Source organism: Eleutherodactylus coqui, chromosome 5, assembly GCF_035609145.1.
Source record: "Eleutherodactylus coqui strain aEleCoq1 chromosome 5, aEleCoq1.hap1, whole genome shotgun sequence".
NCBI classification, from domain to species: domain Eukaryota; kingdom Metazoa; phylum Chordata; class Amphibia; order Anura; family Eleutherodactylidae; genus Eleutherodactylus; species Eleutherodactylus coqui.
Genome location: NC_089841.1, coordinates 212499073 through 212524783, shown reverse-complemented (window position 1 = coordinate 212524783; position 25711 = coordinate 212499073).

Here is a 25711-nt window from a genome sequence, read left to right as displayed (position 1 = left end):
TTCTGACAACTATTAGTGATTGTTGCGTCCTAACTGGACGTACACAAATAAAAGAATAAGCACAACTGTGCATAACACAACCAATAAGCAAGACCATCCAACGTAAATACAAAAATAAACTAAGGGAAAACGTTTCCCTGAAAACCCCTACCCCTGGAGAGAACCCTAATTAATCGGCAGGCCGACCGCTCTGATAAGTGCGAGCCCACACTCATGCCTAGGCCACTAACAAATCCCTTCCAGGGAGCCCTGAATACACAAGGAACAGTGCACGGCAATAAACTGTGGCACTTTGCTGGTGCAGTAGACTGTAGCAAAGGAATGGAGTTTCAGAGCCTGGAAGTGCTCCATACCAGCAATCCAGGAGCAAACTAAAATTGACCAGCACTGAGGTCAATACAAGAACAGATTATATAGGGCAGGGCCACTTAGAGACAGGTGGGAACTGACATCACTCACCTGACACCACGTCCCTCAGCCCCAGGAAAGGCAGAGGTACTGCTAAACCCTGGTCCGGCCTGAAAGCAAGGTGAAGATCTCAGAACAGGTGCAACAGTACCTTCCCCTCTAGAAGAGGCCCCAGGACACTTAGGACCAGGACGACTTGGATTCAATCTGTGAAAATATTTTACTAGATGATCTGCATGAACATCGACGGCTGGAACCCATGAACTTTCTTCTGGATCATAAACGCGCCAATGTACAAGGTACTGCAGAGAATTCCTGACTCGATGAGAGTCCAAAATGCAACTTATCATAAACTGTTCCTTCCCATCCAATAAAACAGGAGCCGGGGGTGGTGAACCATTCCCAGAATTGATGAATCTTTTGAGCAGGGATTTGTGGAAAACATTGGTAATCTTCATTGCACTGTGAATTTCTAACTGAAAAGCGACAGCATTAATCTTCTAAATGATTTTAAATGGACCGATAAATAGAGGGCCTAGTTTAAAGGATGGTTGCTTGAGTTTTATATTTCTGTAGACAATCAAACCAAGTCTCCAACACAGAATACCTCCCCCTCTGAATGATGACTGCCTGCAACCCACTTGCTATGCCAAACTGATCACTGTAGATTTCTCTGAACCTCAGCCCACACGGCCTCGATATCAGAATAGAACTCATTTGCTTCTGGTACCTCCGAAACCCAGTTGGAAAGGGGACCAAAACATGAGTGAAATCCGTAATTACAAAAGAACGGCGATGTCCCTGTAGCCTCCAGTAATCTATTGTTTAGAGCAAGCTCAGCTACTGGTAAGAACCTCAACCAGTCTTCCTGGTTTTCCGAGACATAGCGTAAATATTGCTCCAGGTTCGGGTTACATCTCTCAGCTTGCCCATTGGTGTCTGGATGGTATCCCGATTAAAACGAGAGCTAAACACCCAAACAGGAGCAAACTATTCGCCAAAAGCTGAAAACGAATTGTACCCCATGATTGGAGACAATATTCTCTGGCACTCCATGTAATCTAATGATGTGGGAAATGAACAAACTGGTCAATGTATTAGCATTCCGTAAACCGGAAGTGCCACAAAATGGCACATTTTGCTAAAACGATCCACTACCACCCAAACAACAGTGTTACCTTCAGAACGTGGTAAATCCATAACGAAGTCCATGGACAAATGAATCCAAGGTCTCATAGGGATTGGCAAAGGTAATAATTTACCGTCCAGCCAACTGCGAGGTGACTTGATTCTGGCACACAACTCAAAAGATGAAACAACACTGAACGTATCCCATCATAATGATGGTCACCAAAATGTTCTAGAGAGCAGCTTATGCGTATTATTAATTCCCGGATTCCCGCCCATTACGGAACTATGAACCTCAGCCAGCTCCTGTAACCTAAGATGAAGTGGAACAAAAAGCTTTTCAACAGGAAGCTTTGACGGGTCTAAATCCTGTGCTCTATGGACTTGCTCCTCTAACTCCAATGACACTGCCGACACTACCACCCCTTTAGACAGAATGGGGACAGGAGGTTCATCAGAAACTACTGGAAGAAAACTTCTCAAAAGAGTCTCAGCCTTCACGTTCTTCCAACCTGGATGATAAGTAACTTAAAAGTTGAAATGGGAAAAGAAAAGTGACCAGCGAGCCTGTCAAGGATTAAGTCTCTTAGCTGATTCCAGATATATAAGGTTTTTGTGATCCGTGAAAACAGTCATCGTGTGTCGCACCCCTTCTAGAAGATGACACCTTTCCTCAAATGCCCATTTAATCGCCAACAGTTCTCTGTCCCTGTTATCATAATTTTGTTCAGAATAAGAAAATCTATGAGAGAAAAACGCACACAGGGGCAAAGATCTTGCAATGTCACAGTTCTCTGAGACAGAATCGCTCCAACCCCCACCTCTGAAGCATCGGCCTCAACAACAAAAGGCCTAGAAGAATCTGGCTGCACCAGAACTGGAGCTATAGCAAAACACTTCTTCAATTTCTGAAACGACTGCAGTGCTTCTGTAGACCATTTAGTCGGGAAGTACCCCTTCTTTGTCATATCAGTAAGAGGTTTAACTATCACCGAAAAATCCCTAATGAACCTACGGTAATAGTTAGCGAATCCCAAGAACCTATGTAGGGCTTTCACATTCTCCAGTAGGAGAATGTGAAAGCCCAGTCCTGAACCGCTTGAACCTTCTCAGGTTCCATTTTGAAACCCTCTTGGGTAATAAGGTCCCCTAAAAATGGGATCTCTTCTACAGCATACACACATTTCTCTCTTTTGGCGAATAAACAGTTCTCGCGCAAAACTTGGAGGACCTGGTGAACATGGAAAACGTGAAAATCAAAATCAGGGGGAAAAAATTAAAATATCATCCAGGTAAACTATTGCAAATCTGCCCACAAACTCATAGAGAACCTCATTGATGAAAGACTGAAATACAACAGGAGCATTAGTGAGACCAAAAGGCATCACCAGACTCTCATAATGTCCCTCTGGTGAATTAAACGTGGTTTTCCACTCACCTCCTCCTTAATCCAGATCAAATTATGTGTTCCACATAAATTCAGTTTAGTAAACCAGTTGGAGCCATTCAACTGCAAAAACAGATCCGGGATAAGCGAAAGAGGGTACGGATTACATTTATTGATTTTGTTCAGTTCCCTAAAGTCAACACAACGATGTAAACCACCATGTTTTTTCTTCACAAAAAAGAACCCAGCAGCTCACGGGGAACTCGATGGCCGTATATAATTCTTTCTCAAACTATACAGGATATAATCTTTAGGAGTCTGTCTCTCAGGGGCAGATATGTTGTACATGCAACTCTTGTGAAACCTGCAGTCAGGGAGAAGTTCAATTGCACAATCCCCCTTTCTATGCAGTGGTAATTTGTCTGCCCCCTCCTGGGAAAACACATCAGTGAAGTCAGCGATAAATTCGGGTAACTCTTCTGCCTGAATATAAGCTATATTAACAGAAATGCAACAGGACTGACAAAAAGGGTTCCATTTTGTGATGTCCCCCTTCTCCTAGTCAACTACTGGGTATGTAAGCATAACCAGGGCAACCCTAAAACTGCTTGCGTAGGGAGGGATTCCATGACATATAATATTATAATTTCCATGTGGAACAACCCAATCATCAAATGGACATCAGGCACACAAAACCTCAGACTTCTCTGAAATAGCAGAGAGGCGTTAATGGTGGAAACAGAAATAGGAAAATCCAAAGAATTTATCTCTAAGGATAAACATTCAACCGTATCCTGATGTATTAAACTGACGCCAGCTCCACAATCCAGAAAAACTCTTATGGGACTGCCACAACGAATCTCAGTGGGAAGTATCAGCCTGGAGAATGATACCTAAGCAATTTGCTGGCCTAGAGGGACCTTCCCTGTAACCTCCAGGCCATCAAGTTTTCCGGATGGGAATTACATTGGGGACAAAATTGAGCCATATGACTTGTGTGATTACAGACAAGGCATCGATCTTTAAACTGTACCTTCCTCCGACTACTAACTCTGCCAGCCAGTAACCCCAGCTGTATGGGCTCCTCCACAACCACAGTTAAGAGCCCAGCAGCTATGGAAAGTTCCTGATGCCTCTCCCTGATTCGTTTCCCAACTTTAATAGCCAGAGGCATAGCCTCATCTAGACTGCGGAGTACTGGATACCCTACAAGTAAGTCCTTGATCTTATTGGACAGACCACAATGGAATTGGCTCTTTAAGGCAGGGTCATTCCACTGAGTCCCCATTGCCCACCGTCGAAACTCAACACAATAATCCTCGACAGGGGAGTCTCCCTGTCGCAAACGTCTGATATTTTCCTCAGCCACAGATATCTTATCTGGGTCATCATAAATAGGACCCAAGGCTGAAAAAAGCTGTCAACTGAGGCCAAGACCTCAGACGTAGGGGGAAAGGCGAAAGGCCATGGCTGCGGCACCCCCTGAAGATGGGAAATTACGATGTCCACCCTCTGGGCGTCATCCCCTGAGGACCCAGGATGCAGTCTAAAATAGAGCTTGCAGGCATATCAAAATGATTACAATTTCTGTCTATCACCAGAAAAATGATCTGGTAACTCAATCTTTGGTTCCTTGCTGGGAACCTGTAGCACAAGTTGCCGCTGTTCTACCTGTGTGACCTCAGCAGCCAGGTCTCCAAGCTGGTGCGACAGAACCTTAAGAGGATTCATAAAAAACACACTGAATTTTCCCAAGTAAGTAAGGGCTGGTTAATCTGTTGTGTCCTAATCATACATACACAAATAAAAGAATAAGCACAACTGTGCATAACACAACCAATAAGCACAACTGTACAATGTAAATACAAAAATAAACTAAGGGAAAACCTTTCCCTGAAAATCCCTACCCCAGGAGAGAGCCCTGTCTAATTAGCAGGCGGACCGCTCTGATAAGTGCTAGACCACATTCGTGCCTAGACCACTAACAAATCCCTACCAGGGAGCCCCCAATGCACAAGGAACAGTGCACGGCAATAAAGTGTGGTACTTAGCTGGTGTAGTAGACTGTAGCAAAGGAATGATTCTCCAGAGCCTGGAAGAGCTCCTCACCAGCCATCCAGGAGCAAACTGAAATTGACCAGCACTGAGGTCAATACAAGAACAGATTATATAGGGCAGGGCCACTTAGAGACAGGTGAGGACTGACATCACTCACCCGACACCACGCCCCTCAGCCCCAGGAAAAGCAAACACTGCAAAACCCTGCTCTGGTCTGAAAGCAAGGAAGATCTCAGAACAGATGCAACAGTAATATGATCATTGTGGTGCAAAGTTTCAATTTAAGAACACACTTCAGCAGCCACCCACAGAGGACTAGAGCTACTGGTTGGCACAAGCTTTCTGGTATACAGTTTACTGTTTTAACCTAGTTGGGTTACCTAGGGACTAGCCATATAGATATTTTTATGTTTTTTTGTTCTCTTGAGCATGAAAAATTGCTGACCCAAGAAAGTTGCCTAAACATTTTAAAAGAACCCACATTAGATTGCAATGAATGCTAATTAGAGATGAGCGAGCACGCTCGTTTAAGGCTGATGCTCGATTGAGCATTGGTCTTGTCGAGTAACTGATTACTCGACCAAGCACCATGCGGGGGAAGGTCGGGGAGGAGCGGGGGGGGGGGGAGAGAGAGAGAGATCTCTTGGTCAAGTAATCAGTTACTCAACAAGACCGATGCTCGATCAAACATCAGCCTTAAACGAGCGTGCTCGCTCATCTCTAGTGCTAATACTATGGTAGCATTTGCTCTAAAATTACCATAGAAAGCAACTATAGCAAGCATAGACTGCTTGGTTAATGGGTAATACATGTCTATTTTACTCTATCAAGTACAGTTATTGATAATGGAACCGCTTTCTAACCCCTCTTCTTTATTACATGAACTTCACAATATCAGTACCCCTTTCAAATGTCGTAATTTATCCAATAGAGCCAGTGGGGGACAACTTTTAAGTAGATGCCCGTTTATATATAACGTTTTTTAATTACTGTACCATATGGGGTTATATGAGAATTACATAAACTGTCCAATGTAGCTCCTGTGTAGGTCATCTACACAATCTTTACTATATGCATAGTTCATTTACATGGTGTCAATAATGTTTCACAAAAGGCTTATATTTTAATTACACATTTTCCTTAGATATTAGTTTTTAACATTACAGTTTACCAACTAGACTCACAAGGCACTCTTAGCCTATACTTAATCTGTTATTAATGCATAAGTTTCTATAATAATATAATAATATTCTTGATTTTTCATTTTATTGTCTTGTTTTGACAACTTAAAGCTTTGAGCAGCTAGTGAACCCTAAATATAGTGTAATATGTTACTTTATGTGTCTACTTCAGGTTCACATTTTTTTCGCTTTCATTTTTTTTCATAGTATGGTCTTTTTCCTTGTGGTTCCTATTACCATATCCCATTGAAACCCATTATGTGCTTGTTATTTACCATATCAAACATTTCTTTTTAATTCCTACTTCAATAGAAATATTACTTACTCCTAGCTTTTCTCAGGACTTTATTTAAATTTTCCAAGAAAATTTAGATGAATAAGAACATAAATTAGAACCTCAACTAAAAGAGCATAACATTTATATATCCTGTAATTCAACAAAATATATGTTTTGTTTCATAAGCTGAATAGTCAAGTAAGAGAAATCAAGGGCATATTTCTACAAGCTCATCTCAGTATAACTCGAAAATACTCCGGATGAAAATAGAGCTCAGAGGTTACAGCATTTCAGACAGGTCTACAGATACACATAATTAAAAAACATCAGCCTAACTCAAGCTACAATGGGTGAAATATAAAGCTTGTCATAGACATATACCAAGTTGAAAAAGACAACTTATTACTATACTACACCTCTTGGCATACAAAACTCTAATTTTCCAAACATACCTTCAAGTCACTTAACCCTTTCCAGTCCACTGTCTGACCTCTGAAGACATTATGATTTAAAGGAGATGTCTCGAGGAAGCAGTTAAATTTTTTTTTTGCCCAGTCCCCCCCATTAAGTACACATTACTAAGCCCCCCTGTAAATGACATTTCTAGCTGGTTCGTACTTACCGTTCCAGCGTTTCAGCAACTTATAAAGTTTTCTCAAGATGGCCGCCGGCTCTTTCCCCGTCGCTCGCTGCAGCCCGACGTGCGCGCTCCCGAGACGCCGCCAGCTGTGTCTCCATGGCAACCGGACGCATCGCAGCCGCCGACCAGACGCCCCGCAGCCGCCGACCAGACGCCCACCGCCAGGCAGCAGGTAAGGCGCTAGCCCCCGGCTCCCCAGCGCTAGACCCTCAGCCCAGGTGAAGGCCCCGGAGCCCAGCGCTAGGTTCCGGAGCCCAGCGCTAGTTCCCCCGGCCTAGCGGCAGCCCCCCCGGCCTAGCGGCAGCCCCCCCCGGCCTAGCGGCAGCCCCCCCCGGCCTAGCGACAGCCCCCCCGGCCTAGCGGCAGCCCCCCCCCGGCCTAGCGACAGCCCCCCCGGCCTAGCGACAGCCCCCCCATCGCAGCGGCAGCCCCCCCGGCCTAGCGCTAGTTCCCCCATCGCAGCGGCAGCCCCCCCGGCCTAGCGCTAGTTCCCCCATCACAGCGGCAGCCCCCCCCGGCCTAGCGACAGCCCCCCCATCGCAGCGGCAGCCCCCCCGGCCTAGCGCTAGTTCCCCCATCACAGCGGCAGCCCCCCCCGGCGCAGCGACAGCCCCCCCGGCGCAGCGACAGCCCCCCCGGCGCAGCGCTAGCCCCCCCGGCGCAGCGCTAGTTCCCCCCCGACCCATCACTTACCTGGGACGCTTCTCGGGGCTGCTGGGCTGGGCTGGGCTTCTCCGCTGGGCAGCTCCAGTTTCTGCACCTTCCTCTAACAGAGGAAGGTGCAGAATGGCCGCTGCAGCGCGCTCCCGAGCAGTGACAGCTCGTCTGCGCATGCGCAGAAGAGCTGTAGCGGGGAGCACACTGAAGCGGCTCGTGCTGAATAGAGAAGACCGGACTGCGCAAGCGCGTCTAAAAAAGCAAGCTGCCAGCGAATTTAGACGGAACCATGGAGACGAGGACGCTAGCAACGGAGCAGGTAAGTGGAATAACTTCTGTATGGCTCATATTTAATGCACAATGTACATTACAAAGTGCATTAATATGGCCATACGGAAGTGTATAACCCCACTTGGTTTCGCGAGACCACCCCTTTAAGGCTGTACAGCTCCGATGTTGGAAAACGTCCGTCGGGGTTCTCTTACTGTGTATTGCCAGCCTCTCTGCTGTCGATGCCTATCCAATGTGTCACCTCATGCAGTACTGGCTTTAGCCAGCATATAGCGCCGTTGTATAACAGCAGAAAAAGAGTAAGCCCCCTAGGAAAGCCAGGATACAAATTGGATTGGAAAGGGTTAATATAGGCACAAAGTTAAAGGGTAAAAACTATTGATGACCTCTTCTCAGGATAGGTCATCAACAGTTGATTGGCGGGGGCTCACAGCTTGGGATCCACGCTGATCAGCCAGTGCAGGGAGCTTGGATGTCCACATACTTGCTCAAAGCCAGAAGTGTAATAGATGGATTCTCTCCCATTGAAATCAGTAGGAACGCTGCCTTCTATTACACTTCTGACTCTGACCACAATGAATTTTGCATCAGGTTTTCAATAATTGCTTGCATCCCATTGAAAGCAATGGGCTGCCTGCGATCGCGGGATGAATTGTCAGGAAGGGCTTAAATATATAAGCCCTTCCCTGCAATTCATCCAAAAATGTGTTAAAATAAAAAAAAATATATATACTCACCTTGTCCCGGCAGACGGAGTTCAGCGCGGCCGGCCTGCAGTGGGTGTGAAAGGGGTGTGAGTCAGAGCTGCCCCTGATTTGCTCAGCACTGAGCCAATCAGAGGCAGCTATCACTCACACCAATTCATAAATTCATGAATGGGTGTGAGTGAGAGCTGCCTCTGATTGGCTCAGCGCAGGGACCAATCAGGGGCTGCTCTCACTCACACCCATTCATGAATTCATGAATGGGTGTGAGTGAGTGCTGCCTCTGATTGGCTCAACGCTGAGCCAATCAGGGGCAGCTCTGACTCACACCCCCTTCACACCCACTGCAGGCCGGCCGCGCTGAACTTCGTCTGCCGGGACAAGGTGAGTATATATATATTTTTTTATTTTAACACATTTCTGGATGAATAGCAGGAAAGGGCTTATATATTTAAGCCCTTCCCGACAATTCATCCTGCGCTCGCCCACAGCGCATTGCTTTCAATGGAGCCGGCTGTATTGCCGGCTCCATTGAATGCAATGCGCTGGACAGCTCCGGCCCGTTTCTAATTAAGCGCGGCTAGGAGGAGATTTTCGGGCGATTTTTGGGCCCCGGTCACGCGATTTGCGGATGCGCATCCGTCATGCGATCCGCAAATCGCGGGAAAAAACGCCCGTGTGACTAAGGCCTTACTGAAAAAATGTATGGCCGTTTAAGGAAAGCTGAGTGTACCTTGTGAATGACACCATATGACCCATGTTACAGAGATAGCCTCCTGAGGGACAGCAGACTGTACCCTGTGATTGAAGTCTAGGTGGCCTGTGCAGTAGGGCTGCTCACACCAAGACTCCAATACGTCATATGACGGAGGAATTAAATGACAGAGCCCACACAGTTATGGATTCATCAAAGAATTCCTACCTGATGGCTATCAGGCATCTTTATTTTATAGTCCCCTTACATTGGGGTGTCACAACATCATTGGACAATTAACTATGCAAGTTTATTGGTTAGTTTTCAATCCAACATTTTCATAGGTCAATTTAACACTTCTCGTGCCCATTGGTTACGTCTCATTATTCTTAGTATAATTTCTAAATTCCAAGAAATATCATAGTTCATTGGACAGTTCTCAATCTGACCTTTGATTGGTTACTTCTGACATTACATGGCATTTATTGGATACATTCTGATTCTTCATTTGCATTTCTTACAAGAAACTTTACGTTGCGATGAATAACATCTTGACAAAGTCCCAAGTTGCGCATTAGAAACTTCTTAAAGTTCTTATCTCATCTTAGCATATGTGTCCCTGTACATAGCTAAGAACATAGTCGCGTAGTTTATCTAATACATTCCATTATTATTCTGTGGCGTAGGTAATAATTCAAGCATTATATATATATATACACATTCAGTTCATGATTACTTTACATTTTATTATTACATTACTCTATTGGTTAATAAGGCATCAACGCTGCCTACTAGTTTTATTTTGATGTATGTCTCTCAGTACATACGAAAATTAGACAAGTTGTTTTCTGGTATATTCGACCATGTCTGCTACTGCGTAGTTTAAATTCATACAATATATATATATCAATTATCCATAATCAAATATTTTTCGCTACACACAGATACATATGGCAAATTTGGAGCTTGCCTGTAACACAGAAGTGGAGGGTCCGGAAATATGGTTTTCAGACAGTCATCATTGTGTAGGGTATGATGGAGTTTCTTTCCGTTTTTCCTTAGTACCTCTAGGAGGACCCTCTCCTTCTGTGTTACAGGCAAGCTCCAAATTTGAGAAACCTTATAATCAGGAGTGCATTGCCCCCTGACACTTATCCCTGTAACGTAAGGAGCTATAAGACCTGCTCACATATACTGACCACGGACAGGATACAAAACCACCAACACACAGCAGACTATAAGATCCCGGGGACATTCACATGTTCCACGTTCGATGTTGTGTACCTGATCCTGGGAAGTAAATGCCCCGTTGGGGGCCTTTATGTTGGAGAAACGGGACAAAAACTGGAAGCCAAGATAAGTTCTCACCGCCAAATAAATAAAGAGAGAAAGACAGAATTACCTGTGGCTGAGCACTTTTCTATACACAGACACAACATAGAACATATGAAAGTCATCATATTAAAAGACAATTTCAAATCACAAAGCCATAGAAGAATTTTTGGAGTACAAATTTATAACAGCTTTTAACACTTTCAACAGAGGCCTAAATTCTTCAAGTGGATTCATGTGTGACTGAGAAATCTATAGTACAGATATCACTCTGGCCTGGTGACCCCCTAACACTAATTCAAAGACCATAAATGGTTCACATCTTCATCAGTGGACTATTTATGTATTTATTTATTTCTCTACTCATCCAAATTAATTACACCCCCATCTGTGCCTTGTCATATGTATGTGTGTACTGTATGTGCATGCCTCTTCAGATCTAATCTATTATGCCTGCTGAGGAACCCTGAGTAGATTCAAAAGCTCACTATAACATAATGTATTTTGTTAGCCATTAAAAGGTATCACAGCTACAAGATTACTTGGTTTCTCTTGCTGAGAACAATCACATTTTGCTGTACTTGCTAAACACCGTAGCAAACTTTTTTCATATTATGGAGTGACGTCCTGGCAAGGGAGAAGGACATGTGAAACCTGGAGTGTGGCTTTACAAAGGAGGTAAACTGCTACAAATATCAAAAGCAGATATATTAGTAATACATTCTCTATTTTGAAGTTGAACACACAATTAGAGATGAGCGAACACCAAAATGTTCGGGTGTTCGTTATTCGAAACGAACTTCCCGCGATGCTCGAGGGTTCGTTTCGAATAACGAACCCCATTGAAGTCAATGGGCGACCAGAGCATTTTTGTATTTCGCCGATGCTCGCTAAGGTTTTCATGTGTGAAAATCTGGGCAATTCAAGAAAGTGATGGGAATGACACAGAAACGGATAGGGCAGGCGAGGGGCTACATGTTGGGCTGCATCTCAAGTTCACAGGTCCCACTATTAAGCCACAATACCGGCAAGAGTGGGCCCCCCCCCTCCCAACAACTTTTACTTCTGAAAAGCCCTCATTAGCATGGCATACCTTTGCTAAGCACCACACTAGCTACAACAAAGCACAATCACTGCCTGGATGACACTCCGCTGCCACTTCTCCTGGGTTACATGCTGACCAACCGCCCCCCCCTCCCCCCCACAGCGCACACCAAAGTGTCCCTGCGCAGCCTTCAGCTGCCCTCATGCCACACCACCCTCATGTCTATTTAGAAGTGCGTCTGCCATGAGGAGGAACCGCAGGCACACACTGCAGAGGGTTGGCACGGCTAGGCAGCGACCCTCTTTAAAAGGGGTGGGGCGATAGCCCACAATGCTGTACAGAAGCAATGAGAAATATAATCCTGTGCCACCGCCATCAGGAGCTGCACACGTGGGCATAGCAATGGGGAACCTATGTGCCACACACTATTCATTCTGTCAAGGTGTCTGCATGCCCCAGTCAGACTGGTAATATGTACCTTAACAGTAACCGCGTTGGTGGTAATGTGGTGGTGACTGCGGACCTAGTAGCACGGTTGTATTTTGTTGGTTTTCGGAATGCGGCCAGGATTAAGTGGGCCGTGGCGGGGGGATGGTGTGGGGGCTCTCTTGTTGTGTCGGTAAAGGTGAAATTCTTGGACTGCCACCAGACGAACCAATGCAAAGGCATTTGCCAAGAATGTTTTCCCTGTTGGAGGAGGAGGGGGATGTTTTTGAGGCACTACGTGTCCTCTCCACGTGTCCGTGGTTATATGCACCTTAACAGTAACCGCGTTGGTGGTAATGTGGTGGTGACTGCGGACCTAGTAGCACGGTTGTATTTTGTTGGTTTTCGGAATGCGGCCAGGATTAAGTGGGCCGTGGCGGGGGGATGGTGTGGGGGCTCTCTTGTTGTGTCGGTAAAGGTGAAATTCTTGGACTGCCACCAGACGAACCAATGCAAAGGCATTTGCCAAGAATGTTTTCCCTGTTGGAGGAGGAGGGGGATGTTTTTGAGGCACTACGTGTCCTCTCCACGTGTCCGTGGTTATATGCACCTTAACAGTAACCGCGTTGGTGGTAATGTGGTGGTGACTGTGGACCTAGTAGCACGGTTGTATTTTGTTGGTTTTCGGAATGCGGCTAGGATTAAGTGGGCCGTGGCGGGGGGATGGTGTGGGGGCTCTCTTGTTGTGTCGGTAAAGGTGAAATTCTTGGACTGCCACCAGATGAACCAATGCAAAGGCATTTGCCAAGAATGTTTTCCCTGTTGGAGGAGGAGGGGGATGTTTTTGAGGCACTACGTGTCCTCTCCACGTGTCCGTGGTTATATGCACCTTAACAGTAACCGCGTTGGTGGTAATGTGGTGGTGACTGTGGACCTAGTAGCACGGTTGTATTTTGTTGGTTTTCGGAATGCGGCTAGGATTAAGTGGGCCGTGGCGGGGGGATGGTGTGGGGGCTCTCTTGTTGTGTCGGTAAAGGTGAAATTCTTGGACTGCCACCAGATGAACCAATGCAAAGGCATTTGCCAAGAATGTTTTCCCTGTTGGAGGAGGAGGGGGATGTTTTTGAGGCACTACGTGTCCTCTCCACGTGTCCGTGGTTATATGCACCTTAACAGTAACCGCGTTGGTGGTAATGTGGTGGTGACTGCGGACCTAGTAGCACGGTTGTATTTTGTTGGTTTTCGGAATGCGGCCAGGATTAAGTGGGCCGTGGCGGGGGGATGGTGTGGGGGCTCTCTTGTTGTGTCGGTAAAGGTGAAATTCTTGGACTGCCACCAGACGAACCAATGCAAAGGCATTTGCCAAGAATGTTTTCCCTGTTGGAGGAGGAGGGGGATGTTTTTGAGGCACTACGTGTCCTCTCCACGTGTCCGTGGTTATATGCACCTTAACAGTAACCGCGTTGGTGGGAAATGGCCTCGCCGCCATCATGTCTTTGGGAAGCCTCTGTTTCCACACCCCAGAGACATACCATTAGCAGCGGTATAGGCAGAGCCCAGAATTCGTAACATTTCAGCCGTAGCATTAGGACAGGCCCCACTAACATATCAGTAGCAGCATTATAGGAGGAGCGCAGTCTTCGTTCCATGTCAGCAATAGTAGCACTCAAGACAGGCCCCAGTAACAATTCCGAAGCAGCAGTATAGCGGGAGCGCAGTCTTCGTTCCATGTCAGCAATAGTAGCACTCAAGACAGGCCCCAGTAACAATTCCGAAGCAGCAGTATAGCGGGAGCGCAGTCTTCGTTCCATGTCAGCAATAGTAGCACTCAAGACAGGCCCCAGTAACAATTCTGAAGCAGCAGTATAGTGGGAGCGCAGTCTTAGTTCCATTTCAGTAGCCTTAGTATAGACAAGGCCCAAGTTACATTTATGTAGCTAAAGTGTAGGCCAACCCCACACACCTTTCTGTACCATGAGTGCAGGCGAAGAACATACAAATTGCTATGATTACACTGTAGGTGAGGGCCCCAAAAAATTGGTGTACCAACAGTACTAATGTACCTCAGTAAAAATTGGCCATGCCCAACCAAGATGGCAGGTGAATCGCTTTGGTTAAAGGGGTTGTCCCGCGCCGAAACATTTTTTTTTTTTTTTTTAACCCCCCCCCCCCCCCGTTCGGCGCGAGACAACCCCGATGCAGGGGTTAAAAAAACAAACCGCTCAGCGCTTACCTGAATCCCGGCGGTCCGGCGTCTTCATACTTACCTGCTGAAGATGGCCGCCGGGGTCTGCTCCCTCCGTGGACCGCAGCTCTTCTGTGCGGTCCATTGCCGATTCCAGCCTCCTGATTGGCTGGAATCGGCACGTGACGGGGCGGAGCTACATGGAGCCGGCATTCTGCACGAGCGGCTCCATTGAAGAGAGCAGAAGACCCGGACTGCGCAAGCGCGGCTAATTTGGCCATCGGAAGGCGAAAATTAGTCGGCTGCATGGGAACGAGGACGCTAGCAACGGAGCAGGTAAGTAAAAAACTTTTTCTAACTTCTGTATGGCTCATAATTAATGCACAATGTACATTACAAAGTGCATTAATATGGCCATACAGAAGTGTATAGACCCACTTGCTGCCGCGGGACAACCCCTTTAATGTGGCTTAAGTGGTAACTAGGCCTGGAGGCAGCCCAGTGTTACGAAAAATTGGTTCAAGTTAAAGTTCCAACGCTTTTAAGCGCATTGAAACTTATTAAAATTGTTCAGAAAAATTATTTGAGTGAGCCTTGTGGCCCTAAGAAAAATTGCCCGTTCAGCGTGATTACGTGAGGTTTCAGGAGGAGGAGCAGGAGGAGGAGGAGGAATATTAGACACAGATTGATGAAGCAGAAATGTCCCCGTTTTGGATGGTGAGAGAGAACGTAGCTTCCATCCGCGGGTGCAGCCTACGTATTGCTTACGTATCGCTGCTGTCCGCTGGTGGAGAACAGAAGTCTGGGGAAATCCAGCCTTTGTTCATCTTGATGAGTGTTAGCCTGTCGGCACTGTCGGTTGACAAGCGGCTACGCTTATTTGTGATGATTCCCCCAGCCGCACTAAACACCCTCTCCGACAAGACGCTAGCCGCAGGACAAGCAAGCACCTCCAGGGCATACAGCGCTAGTTCAGGCCACCTGTCCAGCTTCGACACCCAGTAGTTGTAGGGGGCAGAGGCGTCACCGAGGATGGTCATGCGATCGGCTACGTACTCCCTCACCATCCTTTTACAGTGCTCCCGCCGACTCAGCCTTGACTGGGGAACGGTGACACAGTCTTGCTGGGGAGCCATAAAGCTGGCCAGGCCCTTAAAGACTGTTGCACTGCCTGGGATGTACATGCTGCTCGATCTCCGCACCTCCCCTGCTACCTTGCCCTCGGTACTGCGCCTTCTGCCACTAGCGCTGTCGGCTGGGAATTTTACCATCAGCTTGTCCGCAAGGGTCCTGTGGTATAGCAACACTCTCGAACCCCTTTCCTCTTCAGGAATGAGAGTGGGCAGGTTCTCCTTATAGCGTGGGTCGAGCAGTGTGTACACCCAGTAATCTGTCGTGGCCAGAATGCGTGCAACGCGAGGGTCACGAGAAAGGCATCCTAACATGAAGTCAGCCATGTGTGCCAGGGTACCTGTACGCAACACATGGCTGTCCTCACTAGGAAGATCACTGCCAGGATCCTCCTCCTCCTCCTCCTCCTCAGGCCATACACGCTGAAAGGATGACAGGCAATCAGCCGGTGTACCGTCAGCAGCGGGCCAAGCTGTCTCTTCCCCCTCCTCCTCATCCTCCTCATGCTCCTCCTCCTCCTCCTGTACGCGCTGAGAAATAGACAGGAGGGTGCCCTGACTATCCAGCGGCATACTGTCTTCCACCGCCCCCGTTTCCGAGCGCAAAGCAGCTGCCTTTATGGTTTGCAGGGAATTTCTCAAGATGCATAGCAGAGGAATGGTGACGCTAATGATTGTAGCATCGCCGCTCACCACCTGGGTAGACTCCTCAAAATTACCAAGGACATGGCAGATGTCTGCCAACCAGGCCCACTCTTCAGAAAGGAATTGAGGAGGGTGACTCCCACTGCGCCGCCCATGTTGGAGTTGGTATTCGACTATAGCTCTACGCTGTTCATAGAGCCTGGCCAACATGTGGAGCGTAGAGTTCCACCGTGTGGGCACGTCGCACAGCAGTCGGTGCACTGGCAGCTTAAAGTGATGTTGCAGGGTGCGCAGGGTGGCAGCGTCCGTGTGGGACTTGCGGAAATGTGCGCAGAGCCGGCGCGCCTTTACGAGCAGGTCTGACAAGCTTGGGTAGCTTTTCAGAAAGCGCTGAACCACCAAATTAAAGACGTGGGCCAGGCATGGCACGTGCGTGAGGCTGCCGAGCTGCAGAGCAGCCACCAGGTTACGGCCGTTGTCACACACGACCATGCCCGGTTGGAGGCTCAGCGGCGCAAGCCAGCGGTCGGTCTGCTGTGTCAGACCCTGCAGCAGTTCGTGGGCCGTGTGCCTCTTATCGCCTAAGCTGAGTAGTTTCAGCACGGCCTGCTGACGCTTGCCCACCGCTGTGCTGCCACACCGCGCGACACCGACTGCTGGCGACATGCTGCTGCTAACACATCTTGATTGCGAGACAGAGGAGGAGGAGGAGGAGGAGGAGGGTGCTTTAGTGGAGGAAGCATACACCTCCGCAGATACCACCACCGAGCTGGGGCCCGCAATTCTGGGGGTGGGTAGGACGTGAGCGGTCCCAGGCTCTGACTCTGTCCCAGCCTCCACTAAATTCACCCAATGTGCCGTCAGGGAGATGTAGTGGCCCTGCCCGCCTGTGCTTGTCCACGTGTCCGTTGTTAAGTGGACCGTGGCAGTAACCGCGTTGGTGAGGGCGCGTACAATGTTGCGGGAGACGTGGTCGTGCAGGGCTGGGACGGCACATCGGGAAAAGTAGTGGCGACTGGGAACTGAGTAGCGCGGGGCCGCCGCCTCCATGATACTTTTGAAGGACTCCGTTTCCACAACCCTATACGGTAGCATCTCAAGGCTGATGAATTTTGCTATGCGGACGGTTAACGTTTGAGCGTGCGGGTGCGTGGCGGCGTACTTGCGCTAGCGCTCCAACAGTTGCGCAAGCGACGGCTGAACGGTGCGCTGAACTACACTGCTGGATGGGGCCGAGGACAGCGGAGATGAGGGTGTGGGTGCAGGCCATGAGGCGGTAGTGCCTGTGTCCTGAGAGGGGGGTTGCATCTCAGTGGCAGGTTGGGGCACAGGGGGAGAGGCAGGGGTGCAAACCGGAGGCGCTGAACGGCCTTCGTCCCACCTTGTGGGGTGCTTGGCCATCATATGTCTGCGCATGGTGGTGGTGGTGAGGCTGTTGGTGTTGGCTCCCCGGCTGAGCTTTGCGCGACAAAGGTTGCACACCACTGTTCGTCGGTCGTCAGGCGTCTCTGTGAAAAACTGCCAGACCTTAGAGCACCTCGGCCTCTGCAGGGTGGCATGGCGCGAGGGGGCGCTTTGGGAAACAGTTGGTGGATTATTCGGTCTGGCCCTGCCTCTACCCCTGGCCACCGCACTGCCTCTTGCAACCTGCCCTGCTGATGCCCTTGACTCCCCCTCTGAAGACCTGTCCTCCTGAGTAAGCGTTGCACACCAGGTGGGGTCAGTCACCTCATCGTCCTGCTGCTCTTCCTCCGAATCCTCTGTGCGCTGCTCCCTTGGACTTACTGCCCTTACTACTACCTCACTGCAAGACAACTGTGTCTGATCGTCATCGTCCTCCTCACCCACAGAAAGTTGTTGAGACAGTTGGCGGAAGTCTCCAGCCTCTTCCCCCGGACCCCGGGAACTTTCGAATGGTTGGGCATCAGTGACGATAAACTCCTCTGGTGGGAGAGAAACCGCTGCTGCCCAATCTAAGCAGGGGCCCGAGAACAGTTCCTGGGAGTGTTCCCGCTCCTGAGCAGGTGTCATTGTAGTGGAGTGAGGAGGCTGGGAGGAAGGAGGAGCAGCAGACAGAGGATTCGGATTTGCAGCAGTGGACGGCGCAGAACTGCGGGTTGACGATAGGTTGCTCGAAGCACTTTCTGCCATCCTGGACAGGACCTGCTCACACTGCTCATTTTCTAATAACCGTCTCCCGCGTGGACCCATTAATTGGGCGATGAATGTGGGGACGCCAGAAACGTGCCTCTCTCCTAATCGCGCAGCAGTCGGCTGCGACACACCGGGATCAGGAGCTCGGCCTGTGCCCACACCCTGACTTGGCCCTCCGCGTCCTTGGCCGCGTCCACGTCCTCTAGGCCTACCCCTACCCCTCAGCATGCTGTATTACCAGTGATTTGATTTCACAGGCAGGAAATAAATTGGCGCAAGACTGCAGGCCAAATATAATTTTTTCCCTTTTTTGAAAACGAAAGGCCCCACTGCCTCTAGTGAATGAATAATCTAAGTTTAATAACTGTGCTGTGGCCCTGCTAATGTGTCACAGAACGTGAGGGTAGCAGAGTTATTATAACTCTGGCAGAGCAGGTATTTTTTTTCCCAATTAAGGAAAGCAAATGGCGAAGCCAGCAGTAAAACGTAGCTGGGTGCGTCTGATTTTTAAACGTTGCACACGCAGCCGACATGTACACACAGCCTTTAGGACGGACAGAGGCAGGACAAATAGATTTTTTTTCAGTTTTTTTCCACCAAAAGGCAGCACTGCGTATATTCAATGAATAATGACTGTGTTGTGGCCCTGCCTACACAATTCTTTCCCTGCAGTATCAATGGAGGGTGCAATGCTCTGCAGAGGCGATTTTGAGAAGAAAAAAAATATGCAGTACAGCTAACAGCAGCCAGCACAGTACTGCACACGGTTAAATATGGCCCTAGAAAGGACCGTTGAGGTTCTGGAAGGCTACACTCACTCCTAACACTCTCCCTTCCTATGCAGCACTTCTGTCCCTAATGCCGGGTGCAACGCTCTGCAGAGCCGATTTTGAGAAAAAAAAAAATTGCCACTGCTAACAGCAGCCAACACACAGCTATCAGTGGCCCTAATAAGGACCTTTGGGGGTCTTGAAGCCTACACTAACTACCAATTCTTTCCCTACAGCAGCTCCGGTACAAACAGCACTGTCCCTCATCTAACTCACAAGGCATCTGAGGCGAGCCGCGGGAGGGGCCGACTTTTATATTAGGCGGACACCTGATCTCCCCAGCCACTCACTGCAGGGGGGTGGTATAGGGCTTGAACGACGCAGGGGGAAGTTGTAATGCCTTCCCTGTCTTTCAATTGGCCAGAAAAGCGCGCTAACGTCTCAGGGAAGGAAGTGAAAGTAACCCGAACACCGCATGGTGTTCGTTACGAATAACGAACATCCCGAACACCCTAATATCCGCACGGATATCAAGTTCGGACGAACACGTTCGCTCATCTCTACACACAATTGAACATTGTGTAGTTAAGGCCCATTTACAAGCAATGATTATTGCTCAAAATTTGTTCGAATAAGCAAAAGTGAGCATTAATAGTTACATGTAAACCTAAAGCCATCGTGCACTATTTGTTCACTTGTCGTTTACTGCTGAGTTTCAGCCTGCCTTAAAAATAGTAGTTAGTTCATTCACTTGTTATTACGTTTAAATGGCATTCGAACAGCGCTAGGCTTAAGCATGTGCCCCATTGAGAGCAAGCAAGACTGGCCTTATGAATATGTGCCCTTTTGATAACTAGTTTAACTGCAAAGTGACCCTTATTGACACAGCGAAGAACCAACAACTAAAATCTTTAGGAAGCAACATTTTTGCTCATCCAACACCATCTGCACATCTGAAAGTTTGTTACATCTTTAGGCCTTAGTCAGACGGGCGTTTTTTCGCACGATTTGCGGATCGCATGACGGATGCGCATCCGCAAATCGCGTGACCGGTGCCCGAAAATCGCCCGAAAATCTGCTCCTAGCCACGTTTCATTAGAAACGGGCCGGAGCTGTCCAGCGCATTGCATTCAATGGAGCCGGCAATACAGCCGGCTCCATTGAAAGCAATGCGCTGCTGGCGAGTGTGGGATGAATTGTCGGGAAGGGCTTAAATATATAAGCCCTTCCCTGCAATTCATCCAGAAAAGTGTTAAAATAAAAAATATATATATACTCACCTGCTCCCACCTGTATTGCCGGCTCCATTGAATTCAATGGGGAAACATCGTTCTTCTCTGCCACAGCTGTTACAGCTGTGGCAGAGAAGAATGATTTGTCTTCTATATGTTCTCAATGGGGTCGGCACTGTTGCCGCCGGACCCATTGAGCGCATATAGAGAAGAGAACAGGAATCGCAGATCGCAGATAGGTGCGATCTGCGATTTCTGTTCTATAATTTATCGGACGAGCGCATAAAAAGCGCTCATGTGTCCGATACCATTGCAAAGCAATGGTTTTAAAAAATCGCCGGACGCATGAGCATGCGCAAATGGGCCGAAGAAACGCCCGTCTGACTAAGGCCTCAATCATATATTTTAACACACTATAACACAATATTTTATACATTTCAACTAATCTCATAAATTTAAAATTTTGTTTAATTTCAAGTTTTAATACAAGAAAATATATCATACCTTTTAAATAAAATTAATAAACAATATATTTAAAGGGCTACCGTCTAATTTCAAAACTTTATATCAAGATAATAGTTCATACATTTTATAAAATGTCATAAAAAATACATTTTGAATTCTCTTATCTAACCCAAAATGATTGTCTTTTTTAGGATTTTATTTATTTGGAAAACAAAGAGTAGATACAATTACTGATACACTTCTAAAATGTTTAAATTCCTAGGGCTCTGGCCTATCAAAAAATATTTTGGAAAAAAAACCGTCAGATTTTACATCGGATAGAGCCAGTGTCATGGCTGGGAAAAGTGTGGAATTGCTGAATTACTGAAAGAAAAGCTGGAACAGAATTCTATCATAATCTGTTATTGTTTGAATCACAGATTAGAACTGACAGTTCATAATACTTTTGTAGAAATGAATGCAATAAACCATTTTAAAGTTTTATGGAAAGCATACACATTGTGTACAGTCAATCTTCCATAAGCACAATTGTGTTGAGACTAAAAATGATTGTTGTTTCTTTTATTGTTCAGTTGACTGGCAGGACTGACCATAAGTAGATGCCTCTTTGATAACGAATGGACTAACTTTAAAGTGACAGAAAGAGAAGACCCAACAACTAAAATCGTAGTGAACCAATTTTTTGTTCTTATCCATCAACATCTTAAAGCTCCTACATCTTTAAAGAGACAAGAAGGATATATTTCTAAACATTTCGGTACAATATTTTATATATTTCAATAAATGTCATCTTTTTTTCTAATTTTAAATCGTTAATTCAGGGCAATATTAAGTAAATTTTAATAATTTTATAAGCTAATTGAAAATTCTTTCAATATGCCCCTTTGATAACGAGTAAGACTAGCCCAAACACACAGTGTAAAAATCATGCAATATCGTACCACAGTCACTATTTTCCAAGTCACACCCCTTATTTTATAGAGTATCCCTATAAGTATGATGCTGAAGTGGTGCCCTGCCTCTATTGCTAACCTCACCAGTTTGCTAGCTCCACCTACAAAAATAGCGTTGCCAATACAGACAGCTCTACTTATGCTGGGGATTTTTAGGGGAGTACTTGAGTTTAAACCCTCTAGATTGATCAAATGGATGTAGAAATGAATGAAAAAAACAGACACTTGCCCCATCCAACATTTTGGTGCACCATATTCACCGATTCAGCAGTGCCAGGGAGACGTACAGCATCAAAACCAATGCACCAGATGCCATGAATTATCACATGGAAAACTATGTGATCAGTTCTGGTATTAGAAAAAAAATGGATTGTTGGATTATTGGGAATCTGGCTTTACCGATACGATCACAGTCAAGGTATTTTTATATGGCGTCCTTAAAAATGTCTACTATATACTGAGTCCATGAAAATGTGGACAATATTTAATGAGTAAGGTACATGTTGTTAAAACTTTCTCAAATCATTAAGTTTACATCTAGTTCTGATCTGCTCTAGGTTATCATACTCCTATGTGATTGCTGTCTTAAAGGGGTTGTCTCACGAAAGCAAGTGGGGTTATACACTTCTGTATGGCCATATTAATGCACTTTGTAATATACATTGTGCATTAAATATGAGCCATACAGAAGTTATTCACTTACCTGCTCCGTTGCTGGCGTCCCCGTCTCCATGGCTCTGTCTAATTTCGTGGTCTTCTTGCTTTTTTAGACGCGCTTGCGCAGAAGGGTCTTCTTCTTCTGGTTCGTCCGGGCACGAACGGCGTTCTGGCTCCGCCCCCTTCTACACGTCATCGCGTAGCTCCGCCCCATCACGTGTGCCGATTCCAGCCAATCAGGAGGCTGGGATCGGCAATGGAACGCACAGAGCCCATGGTGCATCATGGGAGAAGACCCGCGGTGCACCATGGGAGAAAACCGCAGTGCATCCCTGGGAAAGGACCGGCGGCCATCTTGGGAGAAGAATTTTTTAAGTTCATCTTTCATCACATCGGTGAGTAGCAAGCGGTTTAAAACTCGCTTTAAAATGCTATTTTATGCCAGGGGGGTGACAGGGGGAATGGGCTAATGTAAAATTTTGATGTTTGCCGCGAGACAACCCCTTTAAATATATCATACATAGTTATCTTAGTTAGAGTATGTTACAGTATTTAGTACTCTTTATTAGATCTGTGCATTATAAGAGTAATATTCTATAGTTCTATATTATTGTTTTGTTTACAGAACATACCTAGGGGAACATGCATTTTCAGTAGCAAACCCTATATAGTGTAAAGGAAACACACGAGAATATCATATTTTCTTAATGATACAACAAGGACAATAATTATAACTTATTTTTGCTTCAAACAAAAGGTTTTTGTAAAATCTAATTTACAAGCATGCTAAAAAATTGATACTACATTGCAGGGCAGTATGTAAATGAATCTCTTTTGATCTCTGATATCATAGTGTACTCTTTCTAATTTCCCTATACATTTATTATAAGCATAAACCTCAAATTATGTTATATGATGAGGTTGGAAAATGAATCCCCATGACAAATAAAACAAGACTGAAAGTAATACTGGTGCGTCGTCCTTTAGAGGTACAGAAGAGATGAAATGGTTTCTTTTATAGGCATAGTATTGGTTTTTTGTACTAGTTCCGCTCAAAGATGCTCAGAAGTTTACAGTATCATTAAAATGTAATTCATATATTTTCCTGTATATGATAACACCGAACGTTTCTTGAATGTAAGACAAAAGATTTAGCATTCTATGAATTGTTGCATATTATGATATTAAACTTTTTTCTTTCTATTGTACTTTACGCCATCTCTTTTAACTTTATCAAGTTTTTATGCTTTTAAATGCATTGCATAGAAGCCACCCTACTTCCATACTGTCCCAGGTTTCAGCAGATTGTCCCAAGAATAGAACTTTAAAATGATACAAGGTTTATTCAAATGTGAGGCACAGTAGGTGTTTCAAGGGGCTGCAAATGTGAGGAGGTATGTAACAGCCCTTGTGACAGTAAGGCAGCATTGTCACAGTGTTTTTCACCATGCTGAGGGATTCCGTCTGGGGGTTGAAAACAGAACTGCAACGGAACCCCCAAATGGAAACTAATGGAATTATTCACTGATATTAGTGAAGCAGACGCCACTTTAGTGTCTGTTTGACAAACTTTCTATACGTTTCCACTAAATTTGGATATACTATAGAATAGTACAGTCAACTATGTTAAAAAAAACTGTGGGTGAGCATAGGTTCAGTACTCAGATTTTAGACTAATGTGGTAGTTACACTGGAAAGGTTAGGAGTAGAGATGAGCGAGCACCAAAATGCTCGGGTGCTCGTTACTCGGGACGAAATTTTCGCAATGCTCGAGGGTTCGTTTCGAGTAACGAACCCCATTGAAGTCAATGGGCGACCCGAGCATTTTTGTATATCGCCGATGCTCGCTAAGGTTTTCGTTTGTGAAAATCTGGGCAATTCAAGAAAGTGATGGGAACGACACAGCAACGGATAGGGCAGGCGAGGGGCTACATGTTGGGCTGCATCTCAAGTTCACAGGTCCCACTATTAAGCCACAATAGCGGCAAGAGTGCCCCCCCCCCGCACTGTCAGCGTAAAGATCGTTCTCCTCTGCCATAGCTGTAACAGCTTTGGCAGAGAAGAACAATGTTTGCCCATTGAATTCAATGGAGCCGGCAATACAGCAGGTTCCACTGAAAGCAATGGGCTGCCGGCGATCGCAGGATGAATTGTCGGGAAGGGGTTAAATATATAAGCCCTTCCCTGCAATTCATCCAGAAATGTGTTACAATAAAAATATATACCGGCGTATAAGGCGACGGAGCGTATAAGACGACCCCCCAACTGTCACCTTATACGCCGGCAATACAGTGGAGCAAAGAATAAAAATCATTACTTACTTCTTCTGACGTTTTGCGCCGCTCCTGCAGGCTGTCACTCCCTCCTGGTTCCTGGCAGAGCATTGGTTTCTGGACGCAGGGCTTGAAATCCCCGCCTCCAGAAACACAGCCAATCACAGCCATTCAATGACATAATTGTCATGCTCTGCCGGGAACCAGGAGGGAGCGACAGCCTGCAGCAGCACCGCAGAATGTCAGAAGAAGTGAGTAATGATTTTTATTCTTTGCTCCACTGTATTGCCGGCGTATAAGGTGACAGTTGGGGGGTCGTCTTATACGCCCCGTCGCCTTATACGCCGGTATATATTTTTATTGTAACACATTTCTGGATGAATTGCAGGGAAGGGCTTATATATTTAACCCCTTCCCGACAATTCATCCCGCGATCGCCGGCAGCCCATTGCTTTCAGTGGAACCTGAGAAATCTCGTCCATATGGTTGGCTAATCCCGAGATTAGCGGCTGCGGGCGGATTTGCCGCGGTGAAATTCCGCGCGGAAAAACCGCGGCAAATCCGCACTGTGTGAACCCAGCCTTAGTAGTGCAGAACACAAAACATAAGGGGCAGATAGCACCACAACAGATGCTGGGGGATTCCTACAAGACTGTTTGCATTAGAAGCATGCAGAAAGTCATACAGACTAACAAACATTGGGGGAAAGTTTCTCTTATGTTTACTTTTAGCACTTTTATTAGTGTTCCTTTTGAGCTCAATGTGCCTAACAAGAGCAGATGATTGTACAGCAACTTAAACGTGCAATATTAATTTTGCACATTAAGGCCGGCTACACACGGGCCAGATTTTCACATGAATATGAACCCCATTCTTTTGAATGGGGTCATACACATGAGCAATTCCCCCCCCCCCCCCCCCATCACAACTTGATGCGATCTGAGAAATAAATAGTGGCATGTCCTATCTTTGAGCATGCCCTCGCATCACCCACTGCTTTCGATGAAGTCAGCGGCAGC